The sequence below is a fragment of the Triticum urartu genome, chromosome 5A (genome assembly GCF_056163025.1).
Source record: "Triticum urartu cultivar PI428250 chromosome 5A, HENAU_Tu73, whole genome shotgun sequence".
Lineage (NCBI taxonomy): Eukaryota > Viridiplantae > Streptophyta > Magnoliopsida > Poales > Poaceae > Triticum > Triticum urartu.
Window position 1 is genome coordinate 486,962,946 of NC_141877.1, and position 14,036 is coordinate 486,976,981.

Below are 14,036 nucleotides of genomic sequence, written 5' to 3' on the forward strand. Positions count from 1 at the left end.
GCAGGGCCACCAGTGCGTCGAAGAGGTTGTTACCATAGTGGCCGTTGAGGGTGGCGGGCATCGCAGAGCCTAGGCGCGTCGGCTGGAGGCTTACGTCAAAGTTGTCCGCAAGCTTCTTGACGACAGTGAACTTGTCGAGGAAACCGACGAGGACCTCGTCGAACAAGGAGACGAAGCCGTCGTCCAAGCGGCCCCTTGCCCTGGCGGCCTCAAGCAATACTACCTGGAGACGTTCCTCGGTGCCGGTGGACGTGGTACTACTCCTAAATCCAGACGGTGGTGCTACTAGTACTAGTAGTAGTACTACCAATGTAGTAGTAGGAGTACTAGCACTATACTACCTGTTGGTCAAATTATTACGTGCTGCTCCTCACAATGAAGTGACAAGACCTTGCGCCGGAGATGACACCTGAGTATAGGCGCCATGTTCAGCATACCATAGTCAGCCTCACCATCTGTAGTCACTATCACCATGGCTGTAGAGCTAGCCTGCTTATAACTAGCCCTGTTCGACAGAATTTCCCATGCGTAGATGCCTGTGCATTGCACGGAACACCAAGATTGGGGGTGGACGCCTCCGGCAGCGGCCATCGCGCCAGATTTTTCCACGGCCTTCTACTCCTAGATTGTGAGAGACAAGGAGTTGTTTGTAAATAGGGAACAAATGCAGGAATGTTTTTGCAAAAGTGGAGAAGCTTGGTTTGTATGCGTCAGATCTAGATCCGACGGCTATTGGTGAAAGATGGGAGGCACAACATCATCACCAACTCAGGACCTATTTGATTCGCAGGATTTTGAAAACGCAGGAATAGGACACGGCAATATTACAAGTTTCAAACTAATATTACAAATGTTAGGAGTAATGCTGCACCTACGAAGAGGGAATTACTAGGAAGTTTACGTAAGAACTTTCGTTACTTTAGGTGGATGCAGCATTATTGTACAAAATAAAATCCACCGCCCTGACAAGTCACTAATGGGAAAATAAGTTTTCGAGTCTCTGGCCACTTGATGTTTCAAAAACAAATTCACCTTCTGCGGAAAAATGAGCTCCACCGTGTACCTGCGCGGGTGTGGCTGGGCACGAAGCGTGAGTACGTGCACGGTGCACCTATTCTCTTCTTGTATACGTACACCACCTACGTGGGTTATGTGAGAGAGATACAAACCTAGAGAGATATAGTGTGTGGGTTCTTGAGAGTTTTTTTTGTGGGGGGGGGTCAATCAAAAAATTTAACATATGCAATGTGTGTGAAATAGAGTCCTGGATATAACATATATATAGAAGGGGCGTTCCACGTGAAGAGAGTGGAGGTATCATCGGCTTGAGGTGTCCATAGAATCGATGAGAGGGATGATGTGTGTGTGTGTGTGCGTGCGCGCGATCGATAAAGAGTGCCATCGAATTTGTGTGTGTCCATGTCAAAGATATTGAGTGGCTGGCCCTATGGGAACGTGAGATGGGACATGTGCAGTTTGTCTCTGTGGCATGGATACCTACCTGCAGCGCTCGACTATCGGTGTGTGGTGGGGGAAGAGGGAGGCCCAATTAACTATAGAGGTACAATGGCTGGTATATGTGTGGAGGAGGAGAGAGGCCTACCTCATGTATTAAGGAGATCGATCTGCCTCATGTATTAAGGGAGATCGATCGGCATCCATGCATATGTGCAGGAGATGAATAAGGTTGGGAGAGAGACAGAGCTAGAGTGTTGGAGGGGGTGGTAGTGGAGTTGCTTCTAACAAATGGTGGGATAGGCTTGCTAGAGAAATGGAGGGCACGCCCGCAATATCAATAAGATAGGAGATGGCTGCTTGTTGTCTGTGCACGTGCGTGTGAGAGACGGCTTAGGAGGCATGCACGAATGATGAGGGGGGACGATGTGGCTGTGGTAAGAAGATGTAACTACATAGGAAGATCAATTTCCCTTTGTAAGACAAAGGAGAGACATAACTTGTGAGGTATGTCGATCGATGGGGGGTAGTTAAATTCGATCTAGGTATATGTTGGGAGATCGATCGGTATACATGCATGTGTGTGTTAGAAGCAAATGAGGCACGAGGAGAAGGATAGAGAGAGAGGGATGCACTACAAAAAAATACACTTCCGTGACGATACGTGTTTGTCACAGTAGGTCGCTCTTTTTGTCATGCATGTACATCCATGACAAATTTATGACAGAATCAAGATAGTCATACCTGTGCTGTCATAGAAGTGTTCCATGACATTACCAAAATGATCATCACGGAAGTTGTTGGGGATATTACTACTGGAGGTAAACCGGCCTTATGTAGCCGGGTTGACTCTTTGAAGATTAGAAGCCCATGAAGATGTAAGGATAATGGCGCTTTAAGGAAGGCCCAAAGGAGGGTTACAGCCTGTAAATGTAAACCGACCTAGTCATATAACTTGTATAGTAAGATAGGAAGAGTAGAGACCGAACCGGACACGTTTATGATCTGGCTTCGGGACTCTGTAGCCCAGCGGGCGTCAACCTATGTATATATTGGGATGACCCGACCGCGGTTTAGGGACATACAACAATAACTCGAGAGCCAGACAAAGCGGATTCGCTCCCTGGTCTTCGAAACCCTAGCAATACCAATCACAACTAGACGTAGGCTTTTACCTTCATCGAAGGGGCCGAACTAGTATAAACTCCCGTGTCCCCTTGTCCGGTTTAACCCCTTTAAGCTAACCCGTTGTGATGGCTCCACGACTAAGTCCTTTCATGAGGACATCTGCCGTGACAAACACACGACAGTTGGCACCCACCGTGGGGCTATCGCATGATGGTTTTGAGTTCTTGAAGGGCATCTTCGATGGACTTAAGGGATACGCTGTGGGCCGGATGACGAAGATTCGTTGTGGTAAGCTCTACATCGACAACGCATGATGGGGTCCCGAGGCCGATTCAATCGAATACGGGTACCGGGTCCCCTTTGGTGGGATTCACGTCTTCATTGGCAAGATCGGCGAACCGGCCCCCGAGACGGACATCTACACCGACATCATCGAAATGGCTCGGCATGCAAGTTCTTCGCCAGTTGCAGGACGGACCGGTGTCCGATGGAGAAATCGTAGTCTATTCTGATGACGAGTCTTCTGGAGAGACCGAATCACTTTACCAATTGCAGGACGGCCGGATTGAGGGAGGATCCGAGGGCAACAGTATTCCGGATTCCCCCGCTCTACCAAACCGGGCTGCCATCTTCATGGCTGGCACACAATCGGCGCCTCATTCATCTACCGCCGCAGCAATGCTCTCCGGTTCAACGACGGCCACACCAGCAGGGGCAGGAAGCTTGGCGCCGCCTCTGGCTCAAGTCTTGTTTGATTTGTTTGATGCTTTGGCAGCGTTGATGTCCGCGGAGGTGGATGCAGCAGCCAGGGATCAGCACAATGTAGAGATTGCAAAGGTGAAATATCAGATAGCCCAGGCTAAAGCGGACCTGGCAATAGAGAATGCTAGGATGGCAACAGAGCGGGGCTGAATTGGAAGCACAGGCCTACCGGATTAGACTGGATCAGAATGCTTCAGAGGAAGTCATGATAAGAAGGTATCGATCACGTCTCCCGTCGGTTTATGAGCCACAGAATCTTTTCAATACACCAGGTGCAGGAGCTGGTAAGCAACCCACGCTAAACTGGGCGGGGGCGCCGGGAACAGGAGCGCCGGTTCAGCCATGCACGATGGACCCACCTCGCCAGAACAACGTTGTGCCATCGATGCCGCCCGGGCATTATTCCAACCCGTTGGACAACATTGTGGCCGCCGCTTCACGCCTGGCGGCCCTCCCAACCGACGGCGAGTCACCAGTTGCAGTGGAAGTACGTCGGGCCAGGAATCTCCTTCAAACAACACTAAATCAATAGCAGGCGTATTCACACAGTCGTGAGAGGATTCATTCCACTCCCCATCCAAGCCGGAGTTATAGCAGACACGTGGAGGACGAACTGGCCATGTCCAGTAGTGCACGTCGCCGAAATTCACCACGAGGGAACAACCCGGCCGGGGGAGGCGCTAATGCGCAAGATGTTGTGGACCATGGCCGCGCACGTCGGGAGGCCGAGTTGACAGCTCGACACGGAGCACAACAACATACTCCGGTTCACCCCACGGACTCCGTGGAGCCATGGGTGATGTTCAGGTCCTTAGGGATGCTATGTTTAACTCCCGCTTTACGTAATGTGAGACTGCCCAAGGATTTCAAGGGACCTCGTAAGGTCCCAAATTACACCACTGATTTGCAACCAGAGGCGTGGGTGGAGAACTATGAGATGGCAATGGAGACGTTAGATGTGGATGAGGCAGTGTGTGCTAAATATTTCACCATGATGTTGGAAGGAACAGCTCGCACTTGGTTGAAGAGCTTGCCGACCAACTCTGTTGGATCATGGGCTGAATTGAAGCACCGGTTTATCCAGAACTTCAAGGATACATGTAAGTAGCCAATGTCAATCTTAGATATGGCCGCTTGTGTCCAAGAGGAAGGGGAGTCCACGACCCATTGGGTCAAACGGGTCTCAGCGATTTTGCATTCATCAGATCGTATCAATGCAGACACTGCAGTGTTAACATTAGAGGGCAATTGCTGTTTCAAACCGTTAAAACAGAAGTTGGGAAGGCTCAAACGTCACTGCAATGACATGTCAACACTCATGGCCGCTTTGGTTAAATATGCCGATTTAGATAATACCAAGGATCCGGATTCAGAGGAGGACAAACCGGAGAAAGGTAAGAAGAACGGCAAAGCCAAGGGTCAACAACATAATCCGGCATGCCATGGAAACGGTGGTAAGCGCAAGGCCGACAGTAGCTTGGACTTTGTTGCAAATACCAACGCGCAGGAGAATGGCCAGCGCCGTAAAGGCAAGAAGCCCCAGAGGGGTGGAGGTTCAGGCAACAATTTGGAGGGCTTGTTAAATCAGCCCTGTCCAAAGCATGGATCGAAGGAGAAGCCGGCATCACATCTTTGGAACGACTGTTATATCATGCGGGATTTCAAGAATTCCAATATGTTCCAATATGAAACTGGCCCGCCCGGCGGGTCAGGAGGAGGTTTCCACGGGCCGGGTTACGGAGGTGGTGGTTCCGGTTCAGGGTTTCCAGGAAACCAAACCGGACACATCAATCAAGGGCACCAACGCAACCAGGGAGGTTACAACCATCAGGGGAGTCAGCAGCAGCAGCAGTCGGGTCATCAGAGCAATCCCAAGCAGCTAAACAACAGGCAATATCATGTCTTCACTATTAGTTTGTGCAAACGTGATCGGGAGCTTCACAAAAGGGCAGTAAATTCTGTTGAGCCGGCATTACCTCAATATTTACGCTGGTCTGAGCAACCTATCTTCTGGAGTAGAGATGATCACCCCCCGGGTTGATAATCCAGGTCATTTGACCCTGGTGGTAGCCCCTCAAGTTGGGGGATACATGTTCACTAAAGTGCTCATGGATGGGGGAAGTATTATTAATATTTTGTATTATGATACGTTCCGCCATATGGGGTTGACAGATAACTTAAACCGTCAAATACGGTCTTTCATGGTGTGGTGCCTAGTAAGTCTGCATATCCTATTGGCAAGATAGCTTTGGAGGTAGCTTTTGGAGATGACTACGATTCAAGGTCAGAAACATCGACGTTTGAGGTGGTAAAGATCAAAAGTCCGTACCACGCCTTGTTTGGGTGGCCGGTTTATGCTAAGTTTATGGCAAGGCCATGTTATGTTTATCTACGGCTTAAAATGCCAGGTCATAAAGGGACTATCACAGTACATGGGAGTAGAAAGATTGCTGAGTCGGTTTGTGCCACGGAGGAGTTAAAATTCTATAAGGAGCAAGTTGATCCGGCAGACATGACCTCTTTAAAAAAGCCAACTACGGAGCATGATCTAGCGTTGAAGTTCAAATCGGCTAAAAACACTAAGATGGTTGACTTTGTTCCTGGCAATTCATCCAAACAGTTCAGCATCAGCGCTAACCTAGATCCCAAATAGGGAAGCGCACTCATCGAGTTCATCCATGAGAATCGGGACATCTTCGCATGGAAACCTTCTGACATGCCAGGTGTACCGAGGGAACTCGCTGAGCACACACTCAACATTGATCCTAAGTTCAAACCGGTCCAGCAGTTCCTCTGCCGTTTCAACGAGGAGAGACGCAAGGCTATAGGTGAAGAGGTAGCCCATCTGTTGGGTGCTGGGTTTATTGTCGAAGTTTTTCATCCAGAGTGGTTAGCCAATCCGGTGCTGGTTCTTAAGAAAAACGGCACTTGTTGCATGTGTGTGGACTACACATATTTAAACAAGGCTTGCCCTGCAGACCCCTTTGCTCTCCCTCGCATTGATCAGATAATTGATGCTACGGCGGGTTGTGACCGTTTGTGTTTTCTGGATGCTTACTCTGGTTATCATCAGATCAAAATGGTGGTTAAGGACCAGGAGAAGACAACCTTCATAACTCCCTTTGGAGCTTTCTGCTATGTTTCCATGCCCTTTGGACTCAAGAGTGCTCAGGCGACTTACCAGCGATGTGTTCAGAATTGCCTTCATAAACAAACTGTGCGCAATGTTCATGCGTATGTGGATGATATTGTGGTCAAATCCAGAAAGGAGGGGACATTGATAGATGATCTACGGGAAACCTTTGACAATCTCCGGGTTTACAAGATGATGCTCAATCCGGAGAAGTGTGTTTTCGGTGTCCCGGCAGGCAAGCTCTTTGGCTTTCTGGTTTCGAACAGAGGCATTGAGGCTAATCTGGAAAAGATTGCAGCAATTACATCCTTGGCTAAACCGGCGTGTATTAACGATGTTCAACGTCTGGCCGGCCGGATTACAGCCTTGAGCCGGTTTATCAGCCGCCTTGGAGAGAAGGCCATCCCCTTATATCATATGCTCAAGAAAACAGATAACTTTGTCTGGAGTGAGGCAGCTGATAAGGCGTTCGAGGATCTGAAGAGGCAGCTAGCTGAACCGCCCGTGCTTGCAGCGCCGATCGATAAATAGCCATTATTATTATATGTGGCTGCTAATGCCCGGGCTGTTAGCGTATGAAGGAAATATGCCCTAGAGACAATAATAAAGTTATTATTTATTTCCTTATATCATGATAAAGTTTTATTATTCATGCTAGAATTGTATTAACCGGAAACATAATACATGTGTGAATACATAGACAAACAGTGTCACTAGTATGCCTCTACTTGACTAGCTCGTTAATCAGAGATGGTTATGTTTCCTATCCATGGACAAAGAGTTGTCATTTGATTAACGGGATCACATCATTAGTTGAATGATCTGATTGACATGACCCATTCCATTAGCTTAGCACCCGATCGTTTAGTATGTTGCTATTGCTTTCTTCATGACTTATACATGTTCCTATGACTATGAGATTATGTAACTCCCGTGTGCCGGAGGAACACGTTGTGTGCTAACAAACATCACAACGTAACTGGGTGATTATAAAGGTGCTCTACAGGTGTCTCCAAAGGTACATGTTGGGTTGACGTATTTCGAGATTAGGATTTGTCACTCCGATCATCAGAGAGGTATCTCTGGGCCCTCTCGGTAGTGCACATCACTTAAGCCTTGCAAGCATTGCAAATAATGAGTTAGTTGCGGGATGATGTATTATGGAACGAGTAAAGAGACTTGCCGGTAACGAGATTGAACTAGGTATTGGATACCGACGATCGAATCTTGGGCAAGTAACATACCGATGACAAAGGGAACAACGTATGTTGTTATGCGGTCTAACCGATAAAGATCTTCATAGAATATGTTGGAGCCAATATGGGCATCCAGGTCCCGCTATTGGTTATTGACCGGAGACGTGTCTCGGTCATGTCTACATTGTTCTCGAACACGTAGGGTCCGCACGCTTAAGGTTTTGATGACAGTTATATTATGAGTTTATACGTTTTGATATACCGAAGGTTGTTCGGAGTCCCGGATGTGATCACGGACATGACGAGGAGTCTCGAAATGGTCGAGACATAAAGATTGATATATTGGAAGCCTATGTTTGGATATCGGAAGTGTTCCGGGTGAAATCGGGATTTTACCGGAGTACCGGGAGGTTACCGGAACCCCCCGGGAGCTATATGGGCCTTAGTGGGCCTTAGTGGAAAAGAGAAGAGGCAACCAGAGATGGGCCACACGCCCCTCCCCTCCCTTGCTCCGAATAGGACAAGGAGAGGGGGCCGGCCCCCCTTCTCCTTTCCCCCCCTCCGTGAATCCTATTCCAACTAGGATTGGGGGGGGGGGGAATCCTACTCCCGGAGGGAGTAGGACTCCTCCTGGCGCACCACCTCTAGGCCGGCCGCACCCCCCCTTTGAGCCTTTATATACGGAGGCAGGGGCACCCCCTAGAGACACAAGTTGATCCACGTGATCATATTCTTAGCCGTGTGTGGCGCCCCCTGCCACCATAGTCCTCGATAATATATATTGTAGCGGTGCTTAGGCGAAGCCCTGCGATAGTAGTACATCAAGATAGTCACCACGCCGTCGTGCTCTCGGAACTCTTCCCCGGCACTTTGCTGGATCGGAGTCCGGGGATCGTCATCGAGCTGAATGTGTGCTAGAACTCGGAGGTGCCGTAGTTTCGGCGCTTGATCGGTCGGGCCGTGGAGACATACGACTACATCAACCAAATGCTTCCGTTGTCGATCTACAAGGGTACGTAGATCACACTCTTCCCTCCCGTTGCTACGCATCACCATGATCTTGCGTGTGCGTAGGAATTTTTTTGAAATTACTACGTTCCCCAACAGTACATCCGAGCCTAGGTTTTATGTGTTGGTGTTATATGCACGAGTAGAACACAAGTGAGTTGTGGGCGATATAAGTCATACTGCTTACCAGCATGTCATACTTTGGTTCAGCGGTATTGTTGGATGAAGCGGCCTAGACCGACATTACGCGTACGCTTACGCGAGACCGGTTCTCCCGACGTGCTTTGCACATAGGTGGCTTGCGGGTGACAGTTTCTCCAAATTTAGTTGAACCGAGTGTGGCTATGCCCGGTCCTTGCGAAGGTTAAAACAGCACCAACTTGACAAACTATCGTTTTTGTTTTGATGCGTAGGTAAGATTGGTTCTTGCTTAAGCCTGTAGCAGCCACGTAAAACTTGCAACAATAAAGTAGAGGACGTCTAACTTGTTTTTGCAGGGCATGTTGTGATGTGATATGGTCAAGACATGATGCTAAATTTTATTGTATGAGATGATCATGTTTTGTAACCAAGTTATCGGCAACTGGCAGGAGCCATATGGTTGTCGCTTTATTGTATGCAATGCAATCACGCTGTAATGCTTTACTTTATCACTAAGCAGTAGCGATAGTCGTGGAAGCATAAGATTGGCGAGACGACAACGATGCTACGATGGAGATCAAGGTGTTGCGCCGGTGACGATGGTGATCATGACGGTGCTTCGGAGATGGAGATCACAGGCACAAGATGATGATGGCCATATCATATCACTTATATTGATTGCATGTGATGTTTATCTTTTATGCATCTTATCTTGCTTTGATTGACGGTAGCATTATAAGATGATCTCTAACTAAATTATCAAGATAAAAGTGTTCTCCCTGAGTATGCACCGTTGCCAAAGTTCGTCGTGCCCAGACACCACGTGATGATCGGGTGTGATAAGATCTACGTCCATCTACAACGGGTGCAAGCCAGTTTTGCACACGCAGAATACTCAGGTTAAACTTGACGAGCCTAGCATATGCAGATATGGCCTCGGAACACTAAGATCGAAAGATCGAGCGTGAATCGTAAGATTGAAAAGTACTCCATTTCACGTGATGATCGGTTATGGTTTAGTTGATTTGGATCACGTGATCACTTAGAAGATTAGAGGGATGTCTATCTAAGTGGGAGTTCCTAAGTAATATGATTAATTGAACTTAAGTTTATCATGAACTTAGTACCTGATAGTATCTTGCTTATGTATGTTTGATTGTAGATAGATGGCCTGTGCTGTTGTTCCGTTGAATTTTAATGCGTTCCTTGAGAAAGCAAAGTTGAAAGATGATGGTAGCAATTACACGGACTGGGTCCGTAACTTGAGGATTATCCTCATTGCTGCATAGAAGAATTACGTCCTGGAAGCACTGCTGGGTGCCAGGCCTGCTGCTGGAGCAACACCAGATGTTATGAACGTCTGGCAGAGCAAAGCTGATGACTACTCGATAGTTCAGTGTGCCATGCTTTACGGCTTAAAATCGGGACTTCAACAACGTTTTGAACGTCATGGAGCATATGAGATGTTCCAGGAGTTGAAGTTAATATTTCAAGCAAATGCCCGGATTGAGAGATATGAAGTCTCCAATAAGTTTTATAGCTGCAAGATGGAGGAGAACAGTTCTGTCAGTGAGCATATACTCAAAATGTCTGGGTATAATAATCACTTGATTCATATGGGAGTTAATCTTCCTGATGATTGCGTCATTGACAGAATTCTCCAATCACTGCCACCAAGCTACAAGAGCTTCGTGATGAACTATAATATGCAAGGGATGAATAAGACTATTCCCGAGCTCTTCACAATGCTGAAAGCTGCGGAGGTAGAAATCAAAAAGGAGCATCAAGTGTTGATGGTCAACAAGACCACTAGTTTCAAGAAAAAGGGCAAAGGGAAGAAGAAGGGGAACTTCAAGAAGAATAGCAAGCAAGTTGCTGCTCAAGAGAAGAAACCCAAGTATGGACCTAAGCCTGAAACTGAGTGCTTCTACTGCAAGCAGACTGTTCACTGGAAGCGGAACTGCCCCAAGTATTTGGCGGATAAGAAGGATGGCAAGGTGAACAAAGGTATATGTGATATACATGTTATTGATGTGTACCTTACTAGAGCTCGCAGTAGCACCTGGGTATTTGATACTGGTTCTGTTGCTAATATTTGCAAATCGAAACAGGGACTACGGATTAAGCGAACACTGGCAAAGGACGAGGTGACGATGCACGTAGGAAATGGTTCCAAAGTCGATGTCATCGCGGTCGGCACGCTACCTCTACATCTACCTTCGGGATTAGTATTAGACCTAAATAATTGTTATTTGGTGCCAGCGTTGAGCATGAACATTGTATCTGGATCTTGTTTAATGCGAGACGGTTATTCATTTAAATCAGAGAATAATGGTTGTTCTATTTATATGAGTAATATCTTTTATGGTCATGCACCTTTGAAGAGTGGTCTATTTTTGATGAATCTCGATAGTAGTAACACACATATTCATAATGTTGAAGCCAAAAGATGCAGAGTTGATAATGATAGTGCAACTTATTTGTGGCACTGCCGTTTAGGTCATATCGGTACAAAGCGCATGAAGAAACTCCATACTGATGGGCTTTTGGAACCACTTGATTATGAATCACTTGGTACTTGCGAACCATGCCTCATGGGCAAGATGACTAAAACACCGTTCTCCGGTACTATGGAGAGAGCAATAGATTTGTTGGAAATCATACATACAGATGTATGTGGTCCGATGAATATTGAGGCTCGTGGTAGATATCGTTATTTTCTCACCTTCACAGATGACTTAAGCAGATATGGGTATATCTACTTAATGAAACATAAGTCTGAAACATTTGAAAAGTTCAAAGAATTTCAGAGTGAAGTTGAAAATCATCGTAACAAGAAAATAAAGTTTCTACGATCTGATCGTGGAGGAGAATATTTGAGTTATGAGTTTGGTGTACATTTGAAGCATTGCGGAATAGTTTCGCAACTCACGCCACCCGGAACACCACAGCGTAATGGTGTGTCCGAACATCATAATCGTACTTTACTAGATATGGTGCGATCTATGATGTCTCTTACTGATTTACCGCTATCGTTTTGGGGTTATGCTTTAGAGACGGCCGCATTCACGTTAAATAGGGCACCATCAAAATCCGTTGAGACGACGCCTTATGAACTATGGTTTGGCAAGAAACCAAAGTTGTCGTTTCTTAAAGTTTGGGGCTGCGATGCTTATGTGAAAAAGCTTCAACCTGATAAGCTCGAACCCAAATCAGAGAAATGTGTCTTCATAGGATACCCAAAGGAGACTGTTGTGTACACCTTCTATCACAAATCCGAAGGCAAGACATTCGTTGCTAAGAATGGATCCTTTCTAGAGAAGGAGTTTCTCTCGAAATAAGTGAGTGGGAGGAAAGTAGAACTTGACGAGGTAACTGTACCTGCTCCCTTATTGGAAAATATTACATTACAGAAACCTGTTTCTGCGACAACTACACCAATTAGTGAGGAAGCTAATGATAATGATCATGAAACTTCAGGACAAGAAACTATTGAACCTCGTAGATCAACCAGAGTAAGATCCGCGCCAGAGTGGTACGGTAATGCTGTTCTGGAAATCATGCTACTAGATCATGATGAACCTACGAACTATGAAGAAGCGATGGTGAGCCCAGATTCCGTGAAATGGCTTGAAGCCATGAAATCTGAGATGGGATCCATGTATGAGAACAAAGTATGGACTTTGGTTGACTTGCCCGATGATCGGCAAGCAATTGAGAATAAATGGATCTTCAAGAAGAAGACTGACGCTGACGGTAATATTACTGTCTACAAAGCTCGACTTGTCGCAAAAGGTTTTCGACAAGTTCAAGGGGTTGACTACGATGAGACCTTCTCACCCGTAGCGATGCTTAAGTCTGTCCGAATCATGTTAGCAATTGCCGCATTTTATGATTATGAAATTTGGCAGATGGATGTCAAAACTGCATTCCTGAATGGATTTCAAGAAGAAGAGTTGTATATGATGCAACCGGAAGGTTTTGTCGATCCAAAGGGAGCTAACAAAGTGTGCAAGCTCCAGCGATACATTTAAGGACTGGTGCAAGCCTCTCGGAGTTGGAATAAACGCTTTGATAGTGTGATCACAGCATTTGGTTTTATACAGACTTTCGGAGAAGCCTGTATTTACAAGAAAGTGAGTGGGAGCTCTATAGCATTTCTGATATTATATGTGGATGACATATTACTGATTGGAAATGATATAGAATTTCTGGATATCATAAAGGGATGCTTGAATAAGAGTTTTTCAATGAAAGACCTCGGTGAAGCTGCTTACATATTTGGCATAAAGATCTATAGAGATAGATCAAGACGCTTAATTGGAATTTCATAAAGCACATACCTTGACAAGATTTTGAAGAAGTTCAAAATGGATCAAGCAAAGAAAGGGTTCTTTCCTGTGTTACAAGGTGTGAAGTTGAGTCAGACTCAATGCCCGACCACTGCAGAAGATAGAGAGAAAATAAAAGATGTTCCCTAGGCTTCAGCCATAGGCTCTATCATGTATGAAATGCTGTGTACCAGACCTGATGTGTGCCTTGCTATAAGTATAGCAGGGAGGTACCAAAGTAATCCAGGAGTGGATCACTAGACAGCGGTCAAGAACATCCTGAAGTACCTGAAAAGGACTAAGGATATGTTTCTCGTATATGGAGGTGACAAAGAGCTCATCGTAAACGGTTACGTTGATGCAAGCTTTGACACTGATCCGGACGATTCTAAATCGCAAACCGGATACGTGTTTTCATTAAACGGTGGAGCTGTCAGTTGGTGCAGTTCTAAACAAAGCGTCGTGGCAGGATCTACATGTGAAGCGGAATACATAGCTGCTTCGGAAGCAGCAAATGAAGGAGTCTGGATGAAGGAGTTCATATCCGATCTAGGTGTCATACCTAGTGCATCGGGTCCAATGAAAATCTTTTGTGACAATACTGGTGCAATTGCCTTGGCAAAGGAATCCAGATTTCACAAGAGAACCAAACACATCAAGAGACGCTTCAATTCCATCCCGGATCTAGTCTAGGTGGGAGACATAGAGATTTGCAAGATACATACAGAGCTGAATGTAGCAGACCCGTTGACTAATCCTCTTCCACGAGCAAAACATGATCAGCACCAAAACTCCATGGGTGTCAGAATCATTACTGTGTAATCTAGATTATTGACTCTAGTGCAAGTGGGAGACTGAAGGAAATATGCCCTAGAGACAATA